General features: G+C 40.0%; 1 protein-coding gene across 1 annotated transcript in view; it reads right to left on the reverse strand.

The window, feature by feature from the left end:
* LOC126185044 (zinc transporter ZIP3-like) overlaps positions 1-17,667 on the reverse strand; it is a 40,138-nt gene that overhangs the window by 14,515 nt on the left and 7,956 nt on the right. The window contains exon 2 of the mRNA XM_049927798.1: positions 3,865-3,944. The gene's annotated coding sequence lies outside the window, so the exon portion shown is untranslated. The remainder of the gene's footprint in view (positions 1-3,864; positions 3,945-17,667) is intronic.

Consider the following 17,667-nt stretch of genomic DNA (forward strand, 5'->3'; position numbering starts at 1 on the left):
TCAGCAAATCTCAAAGTTTTTATTTCCACTCCTGGACCTTAAATTCCTCCTCAAAAATTTGCTTTGGGTTCCTTTACTGCTTCCTCAGTGTACAAACTGAATAACATCAGGGATAGGCTGTAACCCTGTCTCTCTCTCCCTTTTGAACTATTCCTTCACTTTCGTATCCTTTGACTCCTAACTGTGCCCGTTTCCTGTACAAGCCATAAATAGTCTTTGCTCCCCGTGTTTTATCTCTGACAACTTCAGAATTGCAAAGAGTGTATTCCAGTCAACACTGTCAAAAGACTTCTCTTAGTCCACAAACACGGTAAACATAGGTTTGCCTTTCTTTAACGTATCTTCTAAGATAAGTAATTGGTCCAGTATTGCCTCACATGTTCTTATGTTTCTCCAGAATCCAAACTTTTCTTTCCTGAGGTCAGCTTCTATCAGTTTTTCCATTCTTCTGTAAACTGACAGTTTAATAAGCATCTGCATAATTTGGAACTGGAATTACTACATTCTTCTTGAAGTCTGGTGGTATTTTGCCTCTCTCATGTATCTTGTACACCAAGAGGAATACTTTTGACATGGCTGGATCTCCCAAGAATTGCAATAATTCTAAGGGAATGCTGTCTACTCTAGGGGCCTTGTTTCACTTGGATACTTCAGTGCTCTGTCAAATTTTCCCATACCATCATATCTCCTGTCTCACCTTCATCCACTTACTCTTTCCTTTCAAAGGTCTTGTCTTCAGGTTGATTTCCCTTGTAGGGCCCTCTGATATTCCTTTCACCTTTCTCTTCTTTGCTTAGTACTAGCTTGCCATCTGAGCTCTTGATTCTTGTACAGTTGCTTCTCTTTTTTTCCCAAAGGTTTCTTTAATCTGCCTATCTACAGGGTATCCATAGTTAAAATTGCAGTTTCAAAATGCAGTAGAAAGAGAACCACTGCTCAGAATGACGTCAAATCTGAACAGCACTTTATTGGCGCAGGAGGAAACTTTATAAAACAAACAAAAATTAACAAAAATTTGATCAATGGATGGGATCATAAACGTCAGAAGATGCCCACTAATGGACGCTTAGCACATGGCTGTTCCTTAGTTTGCATCCGAGATGCCCAATATGACTGTCTCCTTGCAGGACCACACACTGCTGGAAAAGCTCTTTTACAAGAATGGGGACTGTATGCCAGTAGCCCTGCAGCAGTTCTGGACACTCAAGGATATGAGAAAAGGCATTGTTCTGATGTCTGCTAAGGGTCTGGAGAAAATTATTGCAATGTGGCAGAGGGAGGAAAGCAGTTGATCTGACATCGGTTGGAGATGTGGCCACAACATTGCAGGAGGGGCCAAGCATTGGTGTGCTAAGATGAACTGCACAGGTACACTGCATGGTACAAAAAATAACGTGAAACGTCCTGCATTGCTAACCATACCAAAATCACCCACGTTCAATTGTTGCTTCCTGCTGACCTGTCAGCAAGACAAACGTTCCCTATGTAATGTCATGCTAACATGAAAGTGGAGAACGAATGGCCACGGAACATTCTGTGGACAGACAAAGCCAATTCCCATTTCCAAGGATATGTGAATATGCAGAATTGCAGAAAATGGGCAACACAAAATCTGTCGCATCTCAACCAGTACCACTTCATTCTGCAAAGGTGACTATGTGGTGCAGGTTGATGGCACTGGTTATTCTAGGGCCATGTTTTTCGAGGAGACGCATCCTGCAGGTCCTGTCATCTACACTGTCACTGGTAAACACGGTGAGAGTTTTTTGTGCACCACTGTCATTCCAGTCCTTCAACAGCATGGATAGGGTCATTTTTATGCACACATTGCACAGTCAGTGAAATGGCTGCTGCAGAGGTATTTTGGAAATGCTAGTATTATCAGACGTCATTTTTCTCGAGCCTGGCCGTCCAGATCACCTGATCTCTATGACTTCTGGCTGTGCGGTTATCTGAAAGATGTTTTGTTCAGTGCTCCAATTATGAATGTAGCTAAATTGAAGGCACGCACTGCTCTACACAATCTGAATGTGACCTCCGAGACACACAGATCTGTTGTTTCTCAATTTCAATTAGTGGCAGAAAACTGTGGACAGCATACTGAACACATCTTGTGTCAATAATATGCTGCTCAAATTTGACATTATTCTGAGCAGTGGTTCTCTTTCTACAGAAGTTTGAAAATGAAACTTTGATTATGGACACCTTGTACCTTTCCCGTGGTTATGCACACTTTTACAGCCTTGCATTTGTCCTTTAGCCATTCCTGCTTCATTATTTGGCACTTTTCACAAGTCTCATTTTTTAGGCATCTGTATTCCCTTCATCTGCTTTGTTAACTGCTTCTTTCTCCTTTTGTCAGTTAAATTCAATATATTCTTTGTTATCCAAGGGTTTATGCTACACCTTATCTTTTTACCTATTTGATTGTCTGCTGCCATCACTATTTCATCTCTCAAAGCTAGTCATTCACCTTCTACTGTATTCCCTTCCCCCGTTTCAAACATTGCCTAATGCTCCCTTTGAATCCCTCAATAATGTTTGGTCTTCTCAATTTATCCAGGTCCCATCTCCTTAATTTCCTATCTTTTTGCAATGCCTTAAGTTCTAAGTTACAGTTCATAACCAATAAATTATGGCCAGAGTCCACATCTACCCCTGGAAATGTCTTACAGTATAATATCTGCTTTTGAAATCTCTGCCTTGCCATTATATACTCAATTTGAAACCTCCCAGTGTCCCTAGGTCCCGTAAATGTATACAACCTTCATTTATGATTCATGAACTAAGTGTAACGGTGAGTGAATTTTGCTCTGTGCAAAGTTCTACAAGACGGCTTCCTTTTCATTCCTTAATTTCTTTTCTCTCATCTTACATTCTTTCAATCTCTTCATCATCCACAAAGCTAGTTGGTATATGAACTTCTACTACTGTCATGGGTGTTGGCTTCACATCTATACCTCAGCTATAATAGTGCAATTAACTATGATGATTATAGTAGCTTACCCACATTCTTATTCATTATTAGACCTACTCCTGACTTGCCCTTATTTGAATTTGTGCTTATAATGTTTTAGTCACCTGACCAGAAATTCTGTTCTTACTGCTGCTACAGTTCACTAATTTCCATTATATCTAACTTCAGCATACCTCTTTCCCTTTCAAAATTCTCTAACTTCCTTAACCGATTAAGGGATTTAGCATTCCACACTCTGGCCCACACGATGCCAGTTTTGTTTTCCCTAATGATGATATCTTCCCGAGTATTCCACGCCCAGAGAACTGACCGAGGGACTATTTTATCTCCAGAATATTTCACTCAAGAGGATTTCATCATTATTTAACCATACAAATGTGCTGTGTGCCCTTGGGAAAAATCACAGCTGTAGTTTCCCCTCGCTTTCAGCTGTTTGCAGTACTGGCACAGCAAGGTTATGTTGGTTAACATTACAATGCCAGATTAGTCAATCATCCAGATGGTTGCCCTTGCAAATACTGGAAAGGCTGCTGCCCTCTTCAAGAACCATGTGTTTAGTAATTCTATGCAGCACATTATTATTAACATTATTATTAGCATTACTTAATGTAATTATAATAATACAGGTACCATAATGTAATGACATGTTGGATAATCATCTGACATTGTTAGAGAAGTCCCATGAAACAAAAACTCTGAACAATTAAAAAAATATATAAAGGTAAGCCACACAGTACACATTTATTAAAGTTTCCTCTGCCCCTTTGACACTTCATCACATCAACCCACTATTTTGTTACACCTGTGAGGAATTGTCACATATGATGATTGATCTTATACAAACTCAGACATAACTTGGTTTTTAAATATTCTTTCTTCACAAGTACCTGTCAGATCTTGAATACTGGTGAATTGCTGTTCTCGTTAAGAATGATTATACCGACTGCAGAAATCACTACAGGTCCATCTGAAAAAGAGAGGTGGTAATATAATATCTTTTAAAGACATTATAAGGATAATAGTGAAGATTATTACAGCTTACTTAGAACAACTGTAACATACTAAAACATATATTAGATTAATAGATTAGGTAACATGCCTAAATTTTAAAATCATAAATTTCACAAGTAAGTGGTATTATCAAACAACACAAAGCACTAGCTCAACCTTCCATGGAAAAGAAAAGGAATGGGACAAGGTCATACTAGTATGCTACTATTATCCAAAGTATTTAGGGAGAATGTCTGGGCTGAGTTTTGGGCCGCATTCTTGCAGTGTTAAGTCCACTGTCTTACCAATCTTGTCATCTTAATTAACCAACTGCCGACAGTAGTCTTCTTCTTGATTGAACATCCTATTCTACATCGTATAAGCCATTGTAAAATGTGGTACAAGTGACATGGTGAACCAATCATTTTACACACTTCCTATTCCACTCACAAACAATGGGCAGGAAGAATGGCAGTACATATGCCTGGATGTACCTAATTTTTACAATTACGATTATTACACAAAATAAATGTGGAAAGGAGCGATTTATTACTTGGCACATTTTGAAATGTAAACACTCTGAATTTTAAATTAGTTTTTCCATGATATACACAACACACAACTTCTCTCCACCAGAATGAATTATCACTTTGCAGCAGAGTGTATGCTGGTATTAAACTTCCTGGCAGGTTAAAGCTGTGTGCTGGACCAAGACTCAAACTAGGGACATTTGCCTTTCACAGCCAAGTGCTCTACTGACTTAGCTACCCAAGCACAACTCACAACCCATCCTCTCAGCTTTATGTCCACCACTATCCCATCTCCTACCTTCCAAACTTCACAGAAGTCCTCCTGCAAAACTTGCGAGACTAGCATTCCTGGAAGAAAGTATATTGTGGAGCTATGTCTTTGCCATCGCCTGGAGGATTGTTTCCAGAATGAATTATTACGCTGTAGCAGAGTGTGCACTGATATGAAACTTTGTGGCAGATTAAAGCTGTGTGCCAGATTCGAACTTGGGACCTTTGCCTTTCATGTGCAAATGCTCTACCAACTTTCTCTCAAAAGGCAAAAAGTTCCGAGTTCAAGTTCTGGTCCAGCACACAGTTTTAATCTGACAGGAAGTTTCAACTTCTCTCCTGTAGCATCTTCCCCTGGAGTGTGTTGAGCATTCCTGTGATGCTCTCAAGCTGAGTAAATGGTACAACATCCTAGATTGGTGGACAATACTCTCAAATTGGTCTGAAAAAGAGTCTTCTGCAATCTTCTTCACAAGTAAATTACATTTCTAATAAATCTCTGTTTGGTATCTACCATTCCCTGCAGTAGATTGACGTGGTTCTTCCACCTTAAATTAGTCTGGATGGATACGCCTAGAAATGTAACTCCATTGATCATTCAGTGATGATCTAATAATAAGTATCTGGTCCTGTGTCTGTGTCTGCCATTTATATATGACATTACATTACATCTGTCTACATCGAGTATCCACTGTCATACATCAAGTGTCAATCAATTTGCTGATCTTTCTGAATTATGTGACTTTTTTCTAATGGAAACAATGTTTTGTGCCTGAACAATGTCTGATAGTACATTCACCAGTCTTACAATGACTGGTCACATCTTAATAATAATACAAGCCGCCGCCTCAATGTGGCTATTGCACTTCGCGACAATGTCCAAAAACATCTAGTTGAAAATCTTAGTTCAACAAGATGGTGGACACAACTATTTTGCTTTGGGTCTCAATATGTATTTCTAAGGAGTCTCCTTTATCTAATAGTAACATTATGAACTGGTAATTTCTGTTGTTATTGTAGTGTAGGGAGACAACAAGAGTATATATAATATATTTTGTTTTACCCTTAGCACTGGGATTAATAAACACATTAACTATGTTGGTTACATATAATCACCAAAATCACAGTAATTTACTATTGCCCTTGTAAAAAAAATGTGGGGAAAGTGGAATACATAAATTACTTTATACATTTCTTTCCGTACCATGAAAACTGCATATTTCTGGACACCGAATGATACCTACTCAGTCCCCACCACAAGCCCTCAACATTTGTAACGGGACTTAAAGATACCACTTATAAAGGGCTAAAGATTGTGGTCAAGATAACCAGTTTTTCATATGGTAATTGAAAATTTGGTTCCAGAACATGAAGCAGTGATTTTGATAAGTGATACTGTAATATTTCCTGTGTTAGTAAAGGGGGAATGTAAGTGCAAAGAGAACAGTAATTTTTAAAAAAATCATTGCTCATTTGATTGCAAAATCTATTTATTCATAAAATCTACTATCACAGCTTCGGAGAGCACTGAAAAAGTTGTGTCATAAGTTTAAAATTATATCTGACATACATAATGTCATCATGTCTACAGGCTGAGAATTAAATGTTGTTATTGTTCTTATACCGTATTTTTCATAAACAATAATGCAAAAGATGACAACAGTAATATTAAATACTCAACCAATGATGTGTTGATGACATATACAATGATGAACCAAAACACTATTACCACTGCTTAGTACCATGTTGGAAACACACTACAGCCGATTCCACATGGCATGGATTCAACAAGTCCTTGGTAGTTTTTCCGGAGGTATGTGGCAGCAGACATCTATTATTAAGTGTGTGATTTGGGCAGCCATTACCCTTGACAATGGTGTATCAGAACACAACCATTGACCTAATGTAACAAGAAACATGATTCATCCAATATTTTGGCTTTTCAGTGTATATACACTGCCATGGCATTGAAAGCCACCTGATGGCAGTGTGGGCTTGTGATGGACTAAGGAATGTATTTATGTTGAGCATAGATGACTGGGGAATTATTCTACTGTCGATAAGGGTCACAAAGGGGGAAACACTGACACAAGTGACCTTGACAAAGGGCATATTGTTATGGCACGATGTCCGGGAATGAGCATCTCAGAGAGAATGAAGCTGGTCGGCAGTTCCCATGCTACAGTTGTGAGCATTTATAGAAACTGGTTGAAGGACAATGAAACCCCAAGTATGCGAAAATGGATGTCGGAGGTTTGCCCAATCTGTAACACAGGATAAGCTATGCTCTGTGGCAAATCTGACAACAGGATACGGCAGTGCTGGTGTGGGCACAAGTGTTTCAGAGCACAAATTTTTTGCACATGTGGTTCCACATCCAACGATCCCTGTGTGTCCCATATTGAACCAACATTGTGAATTAGGACAGTCCTCAAGACTGGACAGTGGATCAATGGGTGCGTGTCACGTGGTTGGGTGAAACATGTTTGGTATCACACCAGGTCAGGATACACTGTCATCCAGGGGAACAAATGCTCGAAATGTGCACCATACCATGGATGCAGGCTGGTGGCGGCAATATTATGTTATGAATGACATTCACCTGGGTTTTCATGGACCCTGTGATAATAGCTGAAGGTACCATGATAGCTGTGCACTACACAAATAATATTGCAGACCACCTAGATCCCTTCATGATCGAAGTCTTCACCAATGGTGATGACACCTTCCAGCAGGATAACTGTCCATATCGAAAGACCTTGACCGTGCAACAGTGATTTGCGGAGCAGAATAGTAAATTCGCACAGATGTCTTGTACACCACATTCAGATGATCTGAAGTTGATGGGAAGCCTCCTGGGACACTGTCTTGGCTCAGAGTGTGTCAAATTTGCTTTCCTAGATATTTAACTGAAGTGACTGTCAGGCAGCACACCACTAATACTGTATTCCCACATGATTGATTTTTCTACTCATTTACGTGATTCAGATTTTTTTCACATTTAGAGCAAGCAGCCATTCATCATAACAAATAGACAGTTTTCTCAGGCCATCCTACAGTCACTCAATGATGTCACTACAGTGTTATCAGCAATTGCAGATTGGTGCTCACCGTATTTGACAGATTGTTTATGTATCTGGATAACAAGTGCAGTTCTATCACACTTTTCTGGGGCACTCCTGACAATACCTTTGTCTCCAATGAGCACTCACCATCCAGGACAACATACTGGGTTCTGCTATTTAAAAAGTTTTCAACAGACTTATCTGAGAACGTATTCAGTATGCTCAGATGTTAGTTTACAGTCTTCAGGATGGCAATGTGTCGAATGCTTTCTGGAAAGCCAAGAACATGGAATCTGCTGTTGCACTTCATCTACGGTTTGAAGGATATCATGTAAGAAAAGTGCAACCTGAGTTTCACATAAATGATGCTTTTTTTTCTACATCTGTACTGATTTGTGGGTAGGAGCAGTTCTACAACAACCTTCATTTTATCAGAATTTCTAAATTTTATTTTAAACTACCCATGAATCTTTTCCACACTTAATCCACTTACTAAGTACCTACTCCTCCAGAGTGTTATTTAAAATTAGTTTCAACTTTGCTCACAATTCCTCTACGTCCATTGTACTGGAACTAAATGATACCTATAACTGTAAAAACAGGTTGCTAACAACTGCTTATTTCCAGCATGAAATCCCTCCTAGCTTTCTGAATTGATTCATTAATTTTAGTATCCATCATGGTTATCATAGCATAGCAACTACTAACCTCACCACCTCTACACAACATTAGTGACAATGTTAAGCCTGTTAGTAGTTACGAGGTCTAAAACATTTCCATTGCATGTGGTTTGTTGCACCAGTTGATCAAGGCATTTTGTGAAGAAAGCTTTCAGAACTTCTTTGCAAGGCTGTCAGTCCATACCACCTGCAATGAATCCATAGACTTCCAGTCTATGGTTAGTAGATTACAGTTGACTCCAATTAATATTGCATGATCATGTTACTTCCACGCTACTGAGCGAATACTTTCCTGGATGATCCTACAGCTGTTACAGAGGAATTGTCGGGCTCATAAAAACATTTGACGACTAATTTGAGTTCATCTAGGTTGACTACTCATGTCCAGATAACTTCGCAACAATACTCAATTTTGACGTCGATAGAAATATTTTTGTCGACTGCAACAAACCCTCCTCAAATGATATCTAACCTGACTTTTGATAAGTGTTCCATGTCTTGTTAAATATTTCTGAGCTTTCTACTTCAGTTTTTAATCAGCTCTAGGTTCCACGTAGAATCTGAGCAGAATAGCTTTCCTGGAGGGTAAGATTATGATTTATTGTTGAAAAAATTTACATACTTCATGAAAACAACCAGAAATTTAACAAGCTACATTTCCATGATACAATTTGATTCACAACCAGAGATTTAGGTCGGCAAAGAATATCTCAGGCTCTCAAATGTATATAACAACAGTTATCATTAATGTACCTAGGCTATTTTCCATGGATCAACTAATCAAGGATTTTAAAGCAGCAAAATGGATTTCATCAAGGGATGATTATTCTAGTCACATCAGTTTCGAACTGTTTCCTTTATTTTTTAGGTTTTTCCCATCTGGATAATTGTATATCATTTTCTATCTTAAATGTCTTGCAAAACTTGTACAAAAAAGCAGTAGTTTTAATTGACAACACAAATACATTATCAAATATGGATGGAAGAAAAGGAAAGGCAAAAATAGCATGTAATGAATGGTTATATTATGCAGAACACTGTCCAGACAACTGCAGACTGTTTAGCGAGATTACATCACAAACATGTTTTGTTTCACAGATCCAAAGAGAAAAGATCTCCAATGGTGCAGAACGTGTCATAAATCACACCTATTTATATGTAGCTGATAACTGGGAAAATCTAACAACATTTCCATGTTTATGCTGCATGTGCTAAGAAACAAAATTTATTTTGTGGATTCAGTCAAATTACAAGGAACTTGTAAGCCACAGGCATAACCAGGTGATTAGCTCTCGTGCAAATTGCTAAATGAGTCACTGATATTTTTACTCATCCTGAACATTTTTTCTAAGATTCTATCCCCTCGTTATCCTTCAGTTCCTTTGAAGCCAGGCAGCTATCTTCTCCAGCAGTACCCTCCTTATGGTAAAAGTGAATGCAAACATATCTGAAGTCATAAATGAACATCTTGTGGAATGAAAATCACTAACACAACTGCAAACAGCTGTATGTGTGATCATTTATTTGGAACCAAATAAAAGATCTTATGTACAGCCGTTTCCAGTTTTCATTTCACAAAACATAAATTCAGAGCTGTGGTTTCTCTGAACACATGGTTTTCTTAAGTGAAATTAATGTGCTGTTGGACAAAGTACAATTCAGAAAAATGTGACAGCTCATTGTAGAAATTATCTGTTTTCACTACTGCAATTTAGGCCTTGAGGCTATTGTCAAGTGGTATACTGTAAGACTTCAGAACTCCTCCGATATGTACACGTGTCGTATCCGAGCCTTTCAACAACATTATCATCTTTAACATAAATTCAAACAAAAGCTTGTGGAAAAAAAAAAGGTTTATTCAAATTTATGTTAAAATGTTGACATTGATAAAAAGGTCAGCTATGATGATGATGTGTAATTTTCAGTTTGACATGTGCTAAAGCACAGTTTTTTTTCTTGTTTTTTCCCAACATACACCTGATAATGGCCTGAGGGCTGATATTACAATAGTGAAAATAAATAATTTCTACAGTCAATGGTGACTATGATGTCCTTTAAAAAGTATTATATGAGCGTGAACCCCAATCATGAGATCATGAGATGTTAACAGAATGAGTTTCTCAGGAAGTGTCATGAGAAGTTAAGTCTGATATTAATGTGCATGGAAAAGGTACGAATTTTGTACTTATTTTCACAGGGAACGTGTGTCTCAGGAATGTCAGACGTATGTTTGTACTCTCTCCAGCAATCCCAATTTTTTTTAAGCACTAGAAGAGAGTGTTTTCATTAATTAATGCTATGCGGACAGTAGAGGAAGTAGTTAAAAACAATGAGAGCAATCACAATAAGAAATATTATTTCTGTCAGTCTTTTAGGTGTGGATTTCTACCATTTGATAAGTAATGAAAATACACTATGTGATCAAAAGTATCCGGACACCCGCAAAAACATATGTTTTTCATATTAGGTGCATTGTCCTAACACCTACTGCCAGGTACTCCATATCAGCAACCTCAATAGTCATTAGACATTGTGAGAGAGTAGGATGGAGCAATCCGTGGAACTCACGGACTTTGTACGTGGTCAGGGGATTGCGTGTCACTTGTGTCATACATCTGTATGTGAGATTTCCACACTCCTAAACGTCCCTAGGTCCACTGTTTCTGATGTAATAATGAAGTGGAAATGTGAAGGGACACGTACAGCACAAAAGCGTACAAGCCGAACTCGTCTGTTGACTGACAGAGACTGCTGACATTTGAAGAAGATCATAATGTTTAATAGGCAAATATCTATCCAGACCATCACACAGGAATTCCAAACTGCATCAGGATTCACTATAAGTACTATGACAGTTAGGCGGGAGGTGAAAACACTAGGATTTCATGGTTGAGCGGCTGCTCATAAGCCACACATCATGCCGGTACATGCCAAACAACGTCTCGGTTGGTGTAAGGAGTGTGAACATTGGATGATTGAACAGTAGAAAAGTGTTGTGTGAAGTGATGAATCACAGTACACATGTGGCGATCCAATGGAAGGGTGTGGGTATGGCAAATGCCCGATGAATGCCATCTGCCAGCATGTGTAGTGCTAACAGTAAAATTCGGAGGGGGTGGTGTTATGGTGTGGCCATGCTTTTCATGGAGGGGGCTTGTACCCCTTGTTGTTTTGTGTGGAACTATCACACCACAGGCCTACATTGATGTTTTAAGCACTTTCTTGCTTCCCCCTGTTGAAGAGCAATTCATCTTCCAACACAATCAAGTACCTGTTCATAATGCATGGCCTGTGGCGTTGTTGTTACACGACAATAACATCCCTGTAATGGACTGGCCTGCACAGAGTCCTGACCTGAATCCTATAGTACACCTCTGGGATGTTTTGAAATGCCGACTTTGTGCCAGGCCTCACCGACTGACATCTGTACCTCTCCTCAGTGCAGCACTCCATGAAGAATGGGATGTCATTCCCCAAGAAACATTCCAGCACCTGAATGAACATATGCCAGTGAGAGTGGAAGCTGTCATTAAGGCTAAGGGTGGGCCAACAACACATTGAATTCCAGCATTACCAATGGAGGGCGCCACGAACTGTAAGACATTTTCAGCCAGGTAACCTCCAAATTTTTAAAATGGAAGCATGCTGGAATTGATGGTGACAATTTCGTTTACATGATGATGAACAAGACAAAAGATAAAAAACACTGTCTGGACCAAGGCTTGGCGGAGCAGGTGGAAAAAAGTGGAAAACACACAGTCCCTGTCATCAAGGCGGTGACACTTTGTGGATGTCAAGAGATTCCATTAAGGGGATACGGGAACTTCGGATCTATTAAGTTGATAAACTGATAAACAAGATGACTAGAGCATGGGTAGTTTTTGCGTCATTCTAAAATATCATGCAAAAGGTGATAAAAACCTACAAGCAAGTTCGGAAGGAACTGGTAAATGGAACAAGAACAAATATCATGCAAAAGGTGATAAAACCCTAGAAACAAGTTTGGAAGGAACTGGTAAATGGAACAAGAACATTGGTGCCCCAATCCAAAATCAGATCATCAGTTGCATCAATAATCAACACCTGGAAAGGTATCGTGGGTCTTGTGAATGAAACTGCAGACTTTGATGGAACAGAACAACTCTCTCTTTGTGCCCAATATTTTTCCCTGGATCTCAAGATTCATGAAGATTTCCTACAATTTGTTCCAGTGTTTAATGTGACTGGCGAAGGATTAACTGGATCTATAATTGAAAACTTAGTAAAATTCGTGCTTGATGCATCATTTTTACAAGGACAGGGTTATGATGGTGGTGTGCCCACGTTGGGAAAAGCCTGTGAGGCTCATGCATTCATACAAGACTACCCTTCAGCCGTATATTCTCATTGTGCAGCTCACAATTTCAATTTGGTAGTCACCAACACATGCAGCATTCCACTTATGCAGTGATATGGTAAAACAAAGATACCATCATCATCCTTTTGTACTTTAAATTTCTAATAAATGGTTTAATAATTTTTTTCAATTTATGTGTATTAAATTACGATACAAAAGCAAATTTTTATACATTTCAAAGTAAATTAATACGGGCCTAGACTATAAAAATAGGCAAGTAATCGAAACAATGCGGAAAATTCTCTTAGAAACTGGATTATATTTTATTAAAACTATACAAACTCCATAACCTTATAAAATTGATTTCCTAATGTTATTCATAACCTCAATAAATCTTTTTCATAATGTCATTTATGTTCTAATTTAACAAAAGCAAATTGTAAATATGTCACCATGGATCAGTGTACACACCACTGTTCAAGGAAACAAGAAGTACACCTGTGAGGGACGGGTGTCTACAGAAGCATCAAACCTTTGCCCAAAGCTGTGGAGGAGGAGTACGCGGTCCAATGGTAGTAACATATTGTTTCCAGCATTCTTGTTAATGTCATTTTATTAGGTGGTGGCCATGGGCACGGAGCTGTTTAATGGAAATGAGTGCTCCATCAGTGGGTGGAGGTTACACTCAACAACCGAGCTAGGTTAATAATTGGCTCCTTTTACCGACCCCCCGACTCAGCAGCATTAGTGGCAGAACAGCTGAGAGAAAATTTGGAATACATTTCACATAAATTTTCTCAGCATGTTATAGTCTTAGGTGGAGATTTCAATTTACCAGATATAGACTGGGACACTCAGATGTTTAGGACGGGTGGTAGGGACAGAGCATCGAGTGACATTATACTGAGTGCACTATCCGAAAATTACCTCGAGCAATTAAACAGAGAACCGACTCGTGGAGATAACATCTTGGACCTACTGATAACAAACAGACCCGAACTTTTCGACTCTGTAAGCGCAGAACAGGGAATCAGTGATCATAAGGCTGTTGCAGCATCCCTGAATATGGAAGTTAATAGGAATATAAAAAAAGGGAGGAAGGTTTATCTGTTTAGCAAGAGTAATAGAAGGCAGATTTCAGGCTACCTAACAGATCAAAACGAAAATTTCTGTTCCGACACTGACAATGTTGAGTGTTTATGGAAAAAGTTCAAGGCAATCGTAAAATGCGTTTTAGACAGGTACGTGCCGAGTAAAACTGTGAGGGACGGGAAAAACCCACCGTGGTACAACAACAAAGTTAGGAAATTACTGCGAAAGCAAAGAGAGCTTCACTCCAAATTTAAACGCAGCCAAAACCTCTCAGACAAACAGAAGCTAAACGATGTCAAAGTTAGCGTAAGGAGGGCTATGCGTGAAGCGTTTAGTGAATTCGAAAGTAAAATACTAGGTACCGACTTGACAGAAAATCCTAGGAAGTTTTGGTCTTACGTTAAATCAGTAAGTGGCTCGAAACAGCATGTCCAGACACTCCGGGATGATGATGGCATTGAAACAGAGGATGACAAGCGTAAAGCTGAAATACTAAACAGCTTTTTCCAAAGCTGTTTCACAGAGGAAGACCGCACTGCAGTTCCTTCTCTAAATCCTCGCACAAACGAAAAAATGGCTGACATCGAAATAAGTGTCCAAGGAATAGAAAAGCAACTGGAATCACTCAACAGAGGAAAGTCCACTGGACCTGATGGGATACCAATTCGATTCTACACAGAGTACGCGAAAGAACTTGCCCCCCTTCTAACAGCTGTGTACCGCAAGTCTCTAGAGGAACGGAAGGTTCCAAATGATTGGAAAAGAGCACAGGTAGTCCCAGTCTTCAAGAAGGGTCGTCAGGCAGATGCGCAAAACTATAGACCTATATCTCTGACGTCGATCTGTTGTAGAATTTTAGAACATGTTTTTTGCTCGAGTATCATGTCGTTTTTGGAAACTCAGAATCTACTATGTAGGAATCAACATGGATTCCGGAAACAGCGATCGTGTGAGACCCAACTCGCTCTATTTGTTCATGAGACCCAGAAAATATTAGATACAGGCTCCCAGGTAGATGCTATTTTTCTTGACTTCCGGAAGGCGTTCGATACAGTTCCGCACTGTCGCCTGATAAACAAAGTAAGAGCCTACGGAATATCAGACCAGCTGTGTGGCTGGATTGAAGAGTTTTTAGCAAACAGAACACAGCATGTTGTTATCAACGGAGAGACGTCTACAGACTTTAAAGTAACCTTTGGCGTGCCACAGGGGAGTGTTATGGGACCATTGCTTTTCACAATATATATAAATGACCTAGTAGATAGTGTCGGAAGTTCCATGCGGCTTTTCGCGGATGATGCTGTAGTATACAGAGAAGTTGCAGCATTAGAAAATTGTAGCGAAATGCAGGAAGATCTGCAGCGGATAGGCACTTGGTGCAGGGAGTGGCAACTGACCCTTAACATAGACAAATGTAATGTATTGAGAATACATAGAAAGAAGGATCCTTTATTGTATGATTATATGATAGCGGAACAAACACTGGTAGCAGTTACTTCTGTAAAATATCTGGGAGTATGCGTGCGGAACGATTTGAAGTGGAATGATCATATAAAATTAATTGTTGGTAAGGCGGGTACCAGGTTGAGATTCATTGGGAGAGTCCTTAGAAAATGTAGTCCATCAACAAAGGAGGTGGCTTACAAAACACTCGTTCGACCTATACTTGAGTATTGCTCATCAGTGTGAGATCCGCACCAGATCGGGTTGACGGAGGAGATAGAGAAGATCCAAAGAAGAGCGGCGCGTTTCGTCACAGGGTTATTTGGTAACCGTGATAGCGTTACGGAGATGTTTAACAAACTCAAGTGGCAGACTCTGCAAGAGAGGCGCTCCGCATCGCGGTGTAGCTTGCTCGCCAGGTTTCGAGAGGATGCGTTTCTGGATGAGGTACCGAATATATTGCTTCCCCCTACTTATACCTCCCGAGGAGATCACGAATGTAAAATTAGAGAGATTAGAGCGCGCACAGAGGCTTTCAGACAGTCGTTCTTCCCGCGAACCATACGCGACTGGAACAGGAAAGGGAGGTAATGACAGTGGCACGTAAAGTGCCCTCCGCCACACACCGTTGGGTGGCTTGCGGAGTATAAATGTAGATGTAGAATGTTTCTTATGGTGTTGGAGAGCCCATCTGTGATTTCCAATGGCCACGACAATTTCTGAAGTCCACCAAGGTACTTTGTTTTGATGGGGAGATCACGAGGAATGCGGGATCGCTAAGTCCACTGGCTAATAGAGTGGTTGTGCTCTGGACAGCAGCATCAATAACTCCACATGGGAGGGGGGGGGGGGGGGGTGATAAGGGCGATGGTAGAGCAAAGGCATCCCAGTCAGCACTGTTGAGAAACCATCTGGGTAGATGACCAGTGAGTGATGCTGAGGGTGGGACAGAACAATCAGAAAATAATCACTGTTACACATGTCATCATGGATTCTCCAATGGACGGAGGGGAGAAGACCAGGGCTGTAAATGGGAAGATCGATAGATGAATAAGATCCACATGCCACACTAAAATGTGTGGGGACATCAATATTCAAGAGATAAAGATTGAACTCTGCGAGCAGAGTTTCAATAACTTTACCATGGCCACTGGTTGCAGTTCCAGCCCACAAAGGGTTGTGGTCATTGAAGTCACTTAAAATGAGAAAGGGTGGAGGGAGTTGAGAAATGATTGCAAACAACACATTCTGAAACACTTCACTATCAAGAGGAAGATACACATTACAGGCAGTAAAAATCCAGTGACGTCCTCCACAAACAACCACAGCCTCCAAAGTCATACTGAGTGAAATGTGTTCCCTGTAGACAGAGTCCAGAATGTGCACGCAAACTATGTCCGACACACTGTCATAGTCAGCTTGTAAAATAACGCTGAAAGCTGCAGAAAGTACAGGTTTTCACTGCTGGGAACCACATTTCCTGGAGAGCAATGCAGAAAGTATGGGAAATGCATAAGAGAGGCTGCAGCTAAGCCATGTGGTGGAAAAATTGCCACAACAGTTCCTCTACTGGATCACACTATCAGTATCCTCTAGGGGCGTGAAGGGACCAAGGAGATAGATCATGCTCCAGGGTCACCTACTGCCACTGGTTATGAGGATATGGTATCAATACACGTTGGTTTTGAAACAGGTTGTGTGGGGGGATCCAGTGCCACAGAGGACACCAGGCACGCTACCTGTGGTACAGAGTTTGAACGAGCAGGGTCCAGTGGCACAGGACCACTGAAACCTCCTTCATCTGAGAGGTCATCTTTTTGTCCCTCTTCTCTTGGATGATTTCACTGTCTGTGAGGGCTTGTCTGCCCTATAATCTTATGTTAAAGGTTTCATGCAATAAGTTATGTATTAAAGTGATCAACAGTGTATATGTCTTGAAGCACCATGAACTACCCAGATTATACAGGGTGGTTAGTTGATAGTGACCGGGCCAAATATCTCACGAAATAAGCATCAAATGAAAAAACTAAAAAGAACAAAACTCGTCTAGCTTGAAGGAAGGAACCAGATGGCGCTACGGTTGGCCCGCTAGATGGCGTTGCCGTAGGTCAAACGGAGATCAACTGCATTTTTTAAAATAGGAACCCCCCATTTTTTATTACATGTCCGTGTAGTACGTAAAGAAATATGAATGTTTTAGTTGGACCACTTTTTTTCGCTTTGTGATAGATGACACTGTAATAGTCACAAACGTATAAGTACGTGGTATCACGTTTCATTCCGC

The sequence above is a fragment of the Schistocerca cancellata genome, chromosome 4 (assembly GCF_023864275.1).
Source record: "Schistocerca cancellata isolate TAMUIC-IGC-003103 chromosome 4, iqSchCanc2.1, whole genome shotgun sequence".
Lineage (NCBI taxonomy): Eukaryota > Metazoa > Arthropoda > Insecta > Orthoptera > Acrididae > Schistocerca > Schistocerca cancellata.